We start from the raw sequence: 9175 nt of genomic DNA, 5'->3' as shown, positions 1-9175 counted from the left end.
TTGTAGCTGTCAATCATTGCCAACTCGCTCCACATCTCAGGGGAACATTTTTATTAATTATGGTAAAACTAATTTTTCCCATGATTCAGGTGAATATGCCCCAGACAAAACAAGATAAAAATCACTGGGTATTGCAATTTACTCTGGAGCAAATTATCCATCTCACTCCACTCTCCAAAAGATTCAATGCAGTATTATCAAGAGAGAGCTGGGAATGATTATTACAGATAAACAAGAGCAGATCAATTTTGAAAGAGACAGTGATGTCAGGTGCAGCATTTATGAGAAGAAAATAGATAAGGGTCTGAAATTTAAATTAGCATATTGAAATATCTTCTTTCAAAATTGAAATCCAATGCCCTGGCTTATCTTTCCAGTAGTGCTGTGCTGCAAGTATCCAGCTGAGAGGGGCCGGGAGGTTGTGGAACATGCAGGATTTGAAAAGCTCACAGAAAATCAAGTAAGCTTTATAAAGGCTACCCTACTTCACCTCAAAAGCAAACACAGTCCCCCGTGCATATGCACGCAGTCTCCTTCAGTAAGGGATAGCAATTAGTTTCTAATATGCACAGATTAAAAATGCTTTCCTTCCTCTCTTTGAGTGTGTAACATTTATTGGTTAAATAAATGCCATGTATCCATCCTCACTTTAGACGACGAAAAAGCTCCTTGGAGTTAATCCTAAGGCAAACTGAAGATCAATTGCTTCGTCAGCATCTCTCATCTACTACAGCAGATAAAACACCAAACAGCGATAGATGCTGCAGTGCTTCTTTCCTGCCTCTTACCCACATTGATATACAACATACCTAGAATAATCTATTGCCCCTTTGAAAGTAGTGAGAAAGAGTATTGATCTTTTTGTGTGTATATTGGCCAAAAGATATTATTTATATACATATATTACTTTTTCCTGGAGTGGAAAATTGGGGGGAGAAAAACAAACAAGCAAAGCTTTCTGGTTGATTCTGCACCTTTCAACCTGTGCTCTGAGAGTTTCAACCTGTGCTCTGAGTTTCAACCTGTGCTCTGAGAGTTAAGAGGGCTCCCTCGGAATAGCTGCTGGGCAGGGCCCTTCTGCCCTTGGCAGCCCAGCCCGCAAAGACGCTGTGCTGCTATTTGTAGCTTCCTACCACAGCTGCACATCAAATACACAGCGCAGAAGCCAGACTCGCTTTGGCAGCAGAAATGAGATTATAATATGAGGACTGGGAGATAAGTGACTTGCTTTTTATTGTTCTGGTAAGAAATTAGTAATCAAATGTACAGAAGAAGGTAATTGCTCAGTGTTTCAGGCAATTGTTCCAGAGAGACGTGTTTGTCACCGGGAGAAGAAGGGTCAAGTTTACTAATGGTACATCATTATCAGCAATAGTTTTATTCTAAGATCATTTTTGAAGTCGTATCCAGGACCTGTTCATGCTGTTTAGCATTTCCCAATTGTCCCTTCTCTACCCCAACCACCCCAGAGGGCTAAATGACAGTGAGGAAAAGAACTTTGCCAGGATGCAGATGGGAGTGGCGATACATTAGTTCTCAAGATTTTAGGGTCTGAGATGCATTTAAGTGCCATCAAGCTTTGTTTCACCCATATTTAGAGAGTTCCAGCGCATGATTAGTTGAATGCAGGCACATGGCTGGTTGGGGCCGTTTTGAATGCTCTGGTATATCCAGCTTGACTTGCAGATGCTGCTGCAGGAGGGTACAGGTACCTTTTTGGTTCTGTGGTTTATCTGCATGCTCTGTGCGTGTCTCAGAAAAAGCAATGGCAGGAATATGCCACTGGATCATCCGGCCTCCCAAGGGCACAGATTTCAGCTGAGCACCTTAAGTTCCTCACTGACATGTCGAGGACTGAATCTGAAGCCGCTCCTGTTCCAGGGTCTCCAAAATGGCCAGTATTACCCACTCATGTTTCATTTTGCCTCTTTATCTGTCAGGGAACATTCAAATTGGTTGCAGGAATAACTTGAGTGTGTTTTTTTCCTGCAACTGTGTTTCGAAAGGCTCACCTATGTGCTTAGCACATGTGTTTATCTCTGAAGGAGATTTTATGCCATTTGGCATTCAGGTTCAATTTGGACAGTGCACACATCGCCAGGGAAGGGCAGCTAATGAAACACCAGCTCTGCAGATCTCTTGACGTATTTTGCCCTATTTCTCTTTGCAGTAAACACAGGAACTTTGTGGATGCCCCCAGAGCTCTATCTGCTGGCAGGAGCCCTCATGCCTAGCACACATTTCCTGAGGGAAAGAGAAAAGTGAGGCACGAAGGAATCGGGTGTCAGGGGGTCTGCGCTTCCCGCTTTGGGTAGCTGGGGTGCTGTGAGTACACGAATAAAGCTCCATGAAGGACAGTAACTTCTGCCGCATGTCAGCTCTGGGTGTCACTGCACAGATAATGCCAGTTTTAAAACGCGAGATTGCTGCAGTCATTAAAGTCACCATGACAAAATTTTCTGATCAGGTCACTGGCACAGTTTGTGAAACTCTTTCTCAGGGCACCATTTCTATAAAAGGGACCCAGCACACCTTCACCCGAGTCCATTCTGCTTTCTTCATTTGTAGTTTCAGAGAAAGCAGTGAAAGACCAGATTCTTTCTTCGCATTTGCACAGTCCATTCTCTGGGTCTATGTAAGTATTCATGAAGCAGGAAGATGAGCGGAAATAGCGGCTTTCTGCAGCAGTGACCTCCAAATGGAAAAATAATAGCACGCAAATTAGCGAAATGGATATAAGCCATTATACCTCCGCATATAATCCATGTGCTCCGTCTGAGCAAAGGACTGTGATGCAGCTCTTAAAACAACCACATTCAGGAGAGCTCAGGACTGGAGGATACGCCTTGTGTAGCCTTGCAGCAGCTGGATCATTATTATGTGCAGTATGAACTGTGCAAAGCGTCTGGAGAAGGATTCTATATTTGCATCTGTAAAATTTCCAGCTCCACGCTATCATTAGCAATAGGCACATCCAAGATTTACTTTTCTCTCCTTGCCCTGTCCTGCTTCACTGGCATGGTATCACAGTGCCATAAATGAAGAATCTTTTCTGAAAATTCCCCTTCACTTCTTCTCTGCATAAACTCTCTCCCTGCTCAACCCCACCTGCAAGACCACCAAGACGTGGGAAATCCTCTATTTCCTTTACTGTAGATTTCAGGCCTCAGACCTAGATTAAACAGCCAGAAATTCCCACCAAGAACAGCCATTCCCCTTCCCTTTCTCACATCGGGGCATGAGCACCAGCATTATCTCACATTTTAGCAAATGTCTTCAGAGGAAGAAAAAAAGACCAAAGAGACTGAAGTGACAGGCCTAGCTAAAATTTCATTTTGGCAAGGTGCAGTCACCTGGCAGGACTACCAGTGGCAGGGAGAGGCAAAATTTTCTCCAGAATTTCTCCAGTTCTGCTTCTATGAACTGTTAAACTCGGTAGGAACAGCGTGTTTATTGCTTCTTCTTTAACATGTCCTTCTTCTGGTTTATCTGTCTTTGTGAAGTGAAATAGTTTTGCTGGGCAGTACAGTGGGTTTTTTTCAAGGACTAGAAGATTTGCTTGAGTGATGTAACACATTCCTAATCTAATCCAGCATGGTCTGCAATGACTGTAATTTATTTTTTTAATAAATTTATCACAGGAAGCATTCTCATGAAATAGTCCCTTTCCCCGTTCTTTTTAAGAGAGCTGGTGGGTAGAAAGGTGAAGATTAATTGCCAGAAGAGTCAGCAGCAACCTTGAAATGATCAGTCCCACCTCCCACTCTTATGCCAACCAATGTTAGTGTTTTGGCACCCTTGAGGAAGCAAAATTCTTATCTGTGGGACCTGGTGTCTTACTTAGTAGATAATGTAATAGATTACTGTTAACTTCCACTGGTCACCTCTGGTAGAGCTGGAAACTCCCAGACCTAGCAGAGGCAAAACCACATCCCACAAAATTTCTCTGAAAATGCTTACTAAACTGAGTAGTTCTGCAAGCTACATCATTGATTCATCGTAGCTGTGACACTGTCTGTGGCTGGGACTACACGGGAAGGTTTATAACTGCTGCAGCAGCAAGGACAGAAAATCTGGGCTTTAGCCCAAATGATAGAGCTCGTGTTTTTACTTTCAGAATTGGAGACAGAGCCCCGGGAGATGAACCAGTCCAGAACTGCTTATGGTGTGGGAAACAACCTGACCGGCACTTCCTGAGCCAGCAATAAACATCGCAAATCTGAATGCCTACCCATTTCCTTCCAGCACATCAATAATGGAGCCTATTTCAGCGAATCATACATTTTGTTACCTTCTGTGGTTTGGGTTATCAAGAACAACATCCCTTCTGATTTAATGGAGATCTGATGTGGGTTTTGATGTCGTGATGTGACCGTGATGAGCTTCAGTTCCCACCATCACAGACTCGCTGTGGTGGTTTGTACCTGTCTGCAGCTGCTTGAGGGGAAATTCTGCGTCTTGCTCCGGGTGTACAGAAGCGCTGACCATCGGGAGGCCCAGATCACGGTCGCACCACTTAGAAAGAGTCTCAGTAGTGAAAGGCAAATTTTACTGGCTTGCTGCAAGTGTTGGATAGTTTAAATTGTCAGACATACAGTGGAGATTTAGAGAATGGATTGAAAAGCAGTGGATAATGTTACGTTATTTCGGATGTCTAACCACTACTTTTTAAGATGTGAGGTTGCCCGCACTGCATATGGCAGTCATTCTGAGACTTATGGGCAAGAAAATACAGAGAAAATACATGTGACTGCTATGTGGACAGAAGAAAATGATTTATTTTTCTTCTCTTTGCAAACAGATTACAAATGAGCTATACAGCTGATACTAAAATAAGTTCCCTTTGGCCTTGCACAATTTCTTTCTTTCATATGACACATAGTGGAAAAGATAATTGACATTCTGTCATTTCTGTTTCAATAAACTGAACTCAGTGCTCAGTGATGCTGCCCTCTACAATCTGTGACAGCTGATTTAAAATAAACTAAAGAACTAAATCTATTTTTAAACAGTGATTACCTCATTCTGGAAACCATGTTAAGGCTCCCTCCCCTCGAACTACTGATATAAGGAAACTTTTTCAGAAATTACTTCAAAACAATTAAAGAGCAGAAGCAGAAATATATTTTCATTTTATGGTGGAGAAAAAATAATTATAGGTATTTTTAAATGTTTTAAAAATGAATTAGCTGCTCTGAAGAAAAATGTCATACTGGCAGATAAGGCATGAATAATTATGAAAGGTATGATAATATTCCAAGAACTGAATTATAATAACAGTTGAAGCTTTTATATCATGACCCATGTAAGGATCTGAAAGCCTGTTAAAGTAATTAGTGGATACTTTTTTTTTTCATAAGGCTCCTGTGGGAATGATGGTCCTCATTGGATGATGTGGAAGGGAAAAAGGGAGCTGGAGAGAACTCACGCTGGGCGCCGGTGTCCGCAGGGCTGCGGGGCTCGGCAGGGCCAGGCCTGGCCAGCAGAGCCATCCCAGCGCCCCAGGTGCCAGGAACTGCGGTGGGAAGGAGGATGAGCCCAGGCCTGGCTGAGCACCCTGTCCCCGGCCACCACATGGGGAGGACAGGCCTTAGCTGGGCAGAGTTTGAGGCCCAGGAGCCAAAGCCCTGGGGAGGGGGTGCCCTGGCTCTGAAGTAAAGCTCCCAGGAAAGCCTGAGGACAAGATGACGCTTGATGCAAGGGCCAGAAGTGTTTGCTGTTCAGACATCTGCCGCTGTGGAGCAATGCTGGGCTGGATAGGAACGCGTACTCATACACCCAGAAATGCAAGAAAGCAATGCAAAAATAATGACTTCCATTAGACAATAGGCTTCTATATACAGGAGATGTTAATTGGTTGACATAACTGTAAAAGTTTCCATTGCAGGATGAGTGTGTGTTCATAACAAGATGCAGTCACATGCTATGAATAATAAAATAATAAACAATCCCTAGCGTTGCTGTTAACCATCTGCTCTTATTTTTAGTGTTGTGGAATTGAACATGTAAGTTTAACAGATGGGCGTATTATTCAGAAGCACATTTTATGTTACTTGAAACATGTAAAGTGCATTTTAAATGAAACAGAAGCATTTGCTTATAGTCAAAATGTATTATATTTGTTTATAGGTGATCTCCCATCAGTCTGAACTTTATTTTTGAAAGACTTACACATGCTATTCAGTAAATATAATAATAAACTCTCTACTGTTATTTAAGCATTCTACCGTCTCTTTAGTATTTAAAAAAAAAAAATTACATTGGCAAGTGATTTTTTTTTTGCTCTTCTCTCAGTATTTTTAAACTGTTTCACATTTTTCCTTAGAGCTAACAGGAAGTATCACGATGGAATAAACCTACAGTCAGGCTATTCTGTTATTGCACTCAGGGCAGTGGCTGATTGATAGACCAGAGAAGCTCCTGGGGAGCTGATGCACGTGGAGCAGAACAGAGAAGAAGAGAGAGCAGGCAACTTGCATCTCTTGCAGGATTGGGCAACCCTTGCTTTCTCCTGTGCCTGCCAAAAATGGCATTCATTTCACAGTCTTATTACCTTGGTGTTATTTTTACCATTGTTCCCTGTTATTTGCGTTGTTACAATGCCTGGATAGCTCAGCCAAGACCCAGACTCTAAAAATATGGCCTGACTCTGCCAGCGCAACCTTGCAAATTCTAGTAGGAAAGGCAAAATTCAAGGTGAGAAAGCAAACGTTACTGTTCGGGTTTTATGTGGAGAACAAGGCAGAGAGAGATGAAGGGGGCTGTGCCTCAACCTGGGGAGCTCATGCCACTTGAGATGCCCTCCTACACCCAGAGAAGGTGGCGGATGAGCAGCGCCAAGCTCTTCTGGAGACTGCTGGGCACCAAGCAGCACGGACACCTGTGGGCTGCCTGTCTCCATCTAGCCCGCTTTAGGTCCTGCGCTCAAGGTTGTTCAAGGTGGCAACGTTGTGCTTGAACATAGATCCCATGAGTGCTGGCTCACTGTCTTAATCAAACTATTTTTTCTTGTTTACAGCATCTCTTTCCTTTCTCCTAGCCACCTACACTACTGCTGTTATGAAGTAGAATATTCTTTCCTGCTTAATTTTTTCTTCTTTGTGCTTCAATTTTTTTTTTTCTGGCTCCTATCTCTATCTCTCACTCGGCAGAAGGCTGAATGTTTCCTTGGCTGGAGGACGTGTTATATAACGTTCTCCACCTCTTCTGCTCTTTTGTTGGCGTCGCCTCCCACCCTGAGCATGCTGAATAACAGTAACACGCTCTGAAACATGGGGATCAATAGCTTTGCCCTCTTATTTTTGTTGATGTATCTGCAGCTGTTAATAAGCATACAAACAGGGGATGTACTGAAGATCTGAGGTCTGTGAAACACACATTTGCAATCAACTCTTAAATTAATTACTGCGTTTAAAAAGTAATATTCTTCTTTCAAAACCTATTAAATGAGATTAGATTAGCTTTTGTTCACATATTTTTGAAGGATTAAATAGAAAATATCAACCTTTCTCAAATACCATATTATTCTTTGTATTTTGGTCACCTTTTTCTTTTTCAGATACTAAGAAGGAAGTCATTCCATTTCTGTGTTGACTTTTTATCTTCCTTTTATATTATTTTGGAAAGCTATGTTACTTATTGATTTTCTTTATGACAAACAAAAGCATTGCATAAAACCCCACACGTAAGAAATGACAATAGCACACACACATTCTCTGACGCAGACGAGTGTAACTTTTTACTATTTATCACTCATTTCACCAGTTTAGTTTGACTGCATTTTACTTGTATGTAGCTCTGTTTGGTTTTCTTTCACTCATTATTTTGGACTCATCTTTTGTTTCAACATTACTATTTTTTTTTGGTTGTCTGTGATCATCCCTTCTCTCTTTAGAACCACTCTACTTGTACGACTCCATCTTCTTTTCTGTTTAGTCTACCACCCTCTTTAGATGTTACTTGCAATGAGAAAAACAAAGGTAGAAGATCTTCACAATTCCACATTATCAGTACTCCTTCAAATGCCACTGTCAGTGTGGGACCCTTCCCATTCCCATCCTTCCCATATATGTAGGAACAGATGCTTTGGAACAGAGCATGTATGTGTATTGTACCTTCTGCTGTTGCTTTGTAAAAGTATTAGAAAGAAGTTGCTGAAAAACACTTTAATTTCTGAAATATGTAAAGCTTAGACAGCCTGAACATCCCAAAGATTAGATTTCTTCTTTGTCTGTGGTAACCATGAGAGTAGGCACTTGAATGATAATAAGAAATACTGATACCTCTTAGTTTACTGTAGGAAGTCAACCTCTGTATATGCACCTCTTTTGGAGCAAATTTTTCAGGCAGGTGTGCTTTTCTTGGGTATTAATGTACCTATTGCATGGCCTCCGTAACAGGTGCAGGCTGTAAAAGGGGTTTTTAGTCTTCTAATACAACATCCACGTCAAGAAGGCCACTACTATCAGAACACTTCTGGTCACAGTGGTTGCAGAGTTCATCCACATATATTCTCCTCTTGATACGAAACATGGAGCAGCCTCTTTTATGTGAAATACGGAGCAGCCAATGAAGATGATAAGACTGGGTGAGCTCACCATGCTTTTAATCTAAATATGGCTCTGGAAGAGCATATGGCTTCACAGCCATCCTTTCCCTTCTTTTTTTTTTTCCCTCCCCTTTCCCCGTGCACACACTTCCTGCCTTTCTCATGCGATGACGCAGTCTGCACGGGTGCTGCTTTGGATACTGAAATTCGCACGCACTTTTCTTGCAGCAACCACAGTCAAAGTTTAAAGAAATTCTAACCAGCGTGTTTTTTATTGGTTTTTTGGGTTTTTTTTAGAAGGCACATGATCACGATGCTTTTAGCAGACTTACAGTAATTTTAGAAATGAGGTAATGTAATGAACTTGGAGAAAAAAAAGTGAAGACAGAAAAAGAGCCAGCACGGAAGAATAGGCGAGCTATCTGTTCTATACCCTAAGAATTACAGCTGTTGAACACTTGCTTGCTTCATTGATGCCTTCGCAACCATAAGCTTTTACAGTGAAAACCCAATTAAAAAAATTAAAAAAAAAAAGCGAGAAAAGGGGAGTTTTCCTTGGGAGCCTGTGTGGAGGGGCCCCGGGCGCCGCGGGGATGAGGGCGGGCGGCGGCGCCTCAGGGCGCGGGG

Source organism: Tinamus guttatus, unplaced genomic scaffold, assembly GCF_059628265.1.
Source record: "Tinamus guttatus ecotype Peru unplaced genomic scaffold, ASM5962826v1 Tinamus_guttatus_pri_ptg000302l, whole genome shotgun sequence".
NCBI classification, from domain to species: Eukaryota; Metazoa; Chordata; class Aves; order Tinamiformes; family Tinamidae; genus Tinamus; species Tinamus guttatus.
Note: the sequence above shows the minus strand (reverse complement) of the source record.